This window comes from Clupea harengus, chromosome 5, assembly GCF_900700415.2.
Source record: "Clupea harengus chromosome 5, Ch_v2.0.2, whole genome shotgun sequence".
Classification (NCBI taxonomy): Eukaryota; Metazoa; Chordata; class Actinopteri; order Clupeiformes; family Clupeidae; genus Clupea; species Clupea harengus.
The window spans coordinates 15,177,016-15,182,015 of record NC_045156.1 but is presented as its reverse complement, the minus strand read 5'-3'; positions in this window follow the sequence as shown (position 1 = coordinate 15,182,015).

Sequence of the window (5,000 nt, the reverse complement as noted above, 5' to 3'; positions counted from 1 at the left end):
GAGAGAGAGAGAGAGAGGGGGACAAGGAGGGAGAGTGTGTCTGTGTGTGTGTTTGTGTCAGAGAACAGAGAAAAGGAAACAACATTGAGCGATAGATAGAGAGATTTGAATTTGAATTTTTTTTAAACTACTATTAGTCTTAAAAAAACATTCAGTTCAATCAATCAATTTGTCACAATAACAAACAAAAAAAAAGAAATAAAAACAAAATGCAAAAAACATGCTTTTAGTCACAGGATCCAGCATGCTTTTAGTCAAGGGATCCAGCATGCTTTTATTCAAGGGATCCAGCATTTTTCAAGAAATATACAGTGCAGTTTATCATCTCCAACAACATGCTATTGTAACACATTATTTGCATAAATGATTTAAGAACTTTCATTGTTTTATAAAAATGAAAATCAATTAATATACGACACCTCACAATAACTGAGAAAACCATTACGATGTCACCACTAGAAATTTGCTAAAAAAAAATTGTTTTAATTAAAAATTAAAAATGTATTGTATTATTACTAACATAAATTGCCAGCAGGAAATGTGTCTGCTGTCTGCACATATTTAAAACCCAAAATAAAAGTCTCCATTGAAAAGTTGTCAAAAAGAACCTGTAAAATTACCAAAAATAACAAATAGAGGCCTTAGCCTAAAGCATGGAATATATCCACCCTTAAAGAACAGAATGGGCAGTCTTAGCCCACGTCATGTTTCAGAACAGAAACAAAAGCATTAACGGCCATTTCACCATGCAGAATCCCCCAGTGTGAATCCCCATCCTCTGGGGTTAAAGGTGACTTGTCTAACGCTCGGCACTGAAAGGGTTCTTCCTCGGCCCATCTTCTACCTCTCCACCAATGGAATGGGTTCTTCCTTGGCCCATCCTCCACCAAGTTTCGTGAAAATAATCCTGCTGACAAACAAACATGGATGTAATAATGCCTCAAGTTTACTGATTTTATAATTGAAGCTGAAAACAGAAAATATTCCCTTCTGTTCTGTTTGAAGTGCCCTCTCCTTCACAGACACACACACACACACACACACACACACACACACACACACACACACACACACACACACACACGTGCCCTCTCCTTCACCATCAGGAATGGACTCCAGGGCTGAGCATGAGTCCAGACGGGCTCAGTGGTCATGGGCCATAGTCACACGGAACCGCACAAGCTTAGTGTGTGTTAGTGTGTGTTAGTGTGTGTTTGGGCCATAGTCACACGGAACCGCAAAAGCTTAGTGTGTGTTAGTGTCAGAGGTGTAAAAAGTACTGAAATGTTGTACTCAAGTAAAAGTACAATTACTTTGATGAAATTTTACTTAAGTACAAGTAAAATTACCCATCTAAAAATCTACTCAAGTAAAAGTAAAAAGTAGTTCATTTAAAATGTACTTTAAGTAAAAGTTACTTAGTTACTTTCAACAACTTGATGGGGGCCGCTCCTATATAGTGCAAAAAAGGACAAGGGGTCATAAATCCAATACAAAAACTAGTTCTTTTTTATTAAAGGAGAATCTTTAGAAATATAAGTGCAATGACATTAAACATGTCAAACATTAAACATGTCAACAAAACATTTAAGAACTTTTGGGAGGACATGTCAAGACATGACAGCTAAAATAAAAAGTTAAAATACCGCTGCCCCACTTAAACTTTGGTTACTTTACTTGTGTCCACCTTTAGAGCATTAGTCTACAAACTTCTTGTTGAGTTTGAGCAGCAGCTGATTTTCAAGATGAGTAGAGTTCATCCGGGCTAGCTTTGCATTGAACAGCAATCCAGCACAGCTGAAAAGTCGCTCGCAGGCCGCCGAGGCAGGTAGGCCAGTATTGAGTTTCAGGGACAGTTTTTTGATATTCTGAAAGGCGTTCAGCAGATCCATATTGACTGAGACACAGGCTAGGTACCCTTCTAACTCCCCTGTACCTTCTGACCTTCTGGACTTCATTGAGGAAAATAAATCATCTTCATCTGATGAATGTTGTCCAACTTGCTCCAGCCTCCAACATCCGGTCAAGGTGTTGTCTGACATAGACTAGACCTGTAGAATGACAAACAACATTTCTGACAATTAAGTATTGAGCTGCCATCAAGATTCAAGAGTGCACCATAACACAGAAATAGCTATAAATAGCTACTTGAGATGACAGACCTACAGTATACAGAATTATAGCATTATTTTCTATTTCTACATGCATCACAATTCATAATCCTCAATTCTTGCTAACCGGGACCCCTTAGCATGAACATGAAAGACGTGGACGTTGCAAAGCCACCACTTATCGTTATCAATATCTGACTAAACATCGTGATAAATTGCAGATAACGACATACACATTGACTTGTCCAACTGTCTGAAAACGATGGTGTGCGCATTCACATTGTTCTGTTTCAAGGCATGGGAGGCAGCCAAATGATTAGCCTAATATCAGTTTATGTGGTGTATTTCATTGCTGATGACTAATCTGCAGTTTTTAACACAATATGAGAGACTGAACATAATAATTACATGACCTGAAACGAATGGAAGACAGGAATGGTATTATTAGTCTATTGGATGACCGCTGTCGACGTTAGCATACTCAGGTCGGTTGCAAGTGCTAGCCAAAATTAGGCTACTACCTACTAGTGTCATGAAACGCATATTTTGCTTAATGGAGCAAAGCTAACTAAATGACAAAAACGCTGTCTGAACTACTAATGGAAAGGGACAAATACTGTACTTACCAACACATCCTCGCGCAGATTTGAAGATGAATTTGTATAAGCAGAAAGTTCTGACTGACGGATTAGGCACAGTTTACACAGCATATAGCTGTTGCCTCTTTTACGTTGGAAGGCAAACTGCTTGCTGAGATGTGGCCACGGGTTTTCTTCATCTTCTTTAATTTCAACTGGCGGAAAGTTCGGTGCTTCAGCTTGTTGGTGGTCCGCAGCTTGTTGGTAGTCCGCACTATCATCTTCCTCCATATCTATCTCTCGTGACTCGGCACCGTACTGGCGCCTTGCATCGACTCCATCATCCACTCTATGCAGCATCCACCACTGCAGTGAGCATTGTGGTGCGCGATTCCTGCCTTGAACTATTTTTTTTTTTACTCAGTAACGGATGTAATTTCCAATGTAGCGAAGTACAATACTTCAGTCAAAATCTACTTAAGTAAAAGTAAAATTACCGATTTAAAAAACTACTTAAAAATTACAAAGTACACAAAAAAACTACTCAATTACAGTAACGTGAGTAAAAGTAATTCGTTACTTTACACCTCTGGTTAGTGTGTGTTTGGGCCCTAGTCACACGGAACCGCACAAGCTTAGTGTGTGTTAGTGTGTGTTTTGGCCCTAGTCACACGGAACCGCACAAGCGTAGTGTGTGTTAGTGTGTGTTTGGGCCCTAGTCACCGGAACCGCACAAGCTTAGTGTGTGTTAGTGTGTGTTTGGGCCATAGTCACACGGAACCGCACAAGCTTAGTGTGTGTTAGTGTGTGTTAGTGTGTGTTTGGGCCATAGTCACACGGAACCGCACAAGCTTAGTGTGTGTTAGTGTGTGTTTGGGCCATAGTCACACAGAACCGCACAAGGTTAGTGTGTGTTAGTGTGTGTTTGGGCCCTAGTCACACGGAACCGCACAAGCTTAGTGTGTGTTAGTGTGTGTTAGTGTGTGTTTGGGCCCTAGTCACACGGAACCACACAAGTTTAGTGTGTGTTAGTGTGTGTTTGGGCCCTAGTCACACGGAACCGCACAAGCTTAGTGTGTGTTAGTGTGTGTTAGTGTGTGTTTGGGCCCTAGTCACAAGGAACCGCACAAACTTAGTGTGTGTTAGTGTGTGTTTGGGCCCTAGTCACACGGAACCGCACAAGCTAAGTGTGTGTTAGTGTGTGTTTGGGCCCTAGTCACACGGAACCGCACTAGCTTAGTGTGTGTTAGTGTGTGTTAGTGTGTGTTTGGGCCCTAGTCACACGGAACCGTTCAAGCTTAGTGTGTGTGTGGGCCCTAGTCACATGGAACCGCATGAGTTTAGTGTGTGTTTGGGGCTCAGGCCCATAGGGTCAGAGCGTGACCCAGATGTTCCTGAACGGTACACACAGACACACACACACACACACACACACACACACACCGTCGCAGTCCCACAGTGGCCTCACACCCCCCTCCCCATCCTCAGGCAGCGCTGCGGTCGGAATACTGAGGGGCGCTTTATTCTCCTGTGGTCAGGGACGTTTTCACACACACACACACACACACACACACACACACACACACACACACACACACATATACTTTATTCTCCTGTGGTCAGGGAAGTTTATTGGGAACATTTTGTGTTTCTCAGCCTTCTGTCCAAATATGACACACACACACACACACACACACACACACACACACACACACACACACAGCTCTCATCCTGATCAGCCTTTTGTCCAAATATGACTGCATCAGTTTGCTTCTGTTTTTCTCTAGTACAGTATGCTGAGCTTGTTTTAGAGTTATGGCCCCCTTCTGCAGTAAGCTCTCACCCTGATCATGACTTTGTCCAAATATGACTGCCTCACACACACACACACACACGCACGCACGCACGCACGCACACACAGTAAGCTCTCATCCTGATCATAACTCTGTCCATAAAAGTCTGTTTCAGTTTGTTTTCTTGTTTCTCTCATCCTGATCAGGGAAAACAGCCCCTAGCCTCGATCCTCTTATCTTTCATGTGTGAGTGTGACTTTGAGTTCTCTTGGTCAGTCCTCTTAGTGTGTGTGTGTGTGTGTGTGTGTGTGCGCGCGTGCGTGCGTGCGTGTGTGTGTGGCCCTTTGGTCAGTTCTGAGTGTGCATGTGGAAGTCGGACTCTTATGAGTAAGAGTGCTTGGATGAGTGTATGAATTTGCATACTGCTATTGGGAGTAGTCTAGCCTGACGATGTCATACTCATAATTCTAGTCAGAATATGAGTCTGATACCGCTCCAATGGGCTGTGATTATGGGGC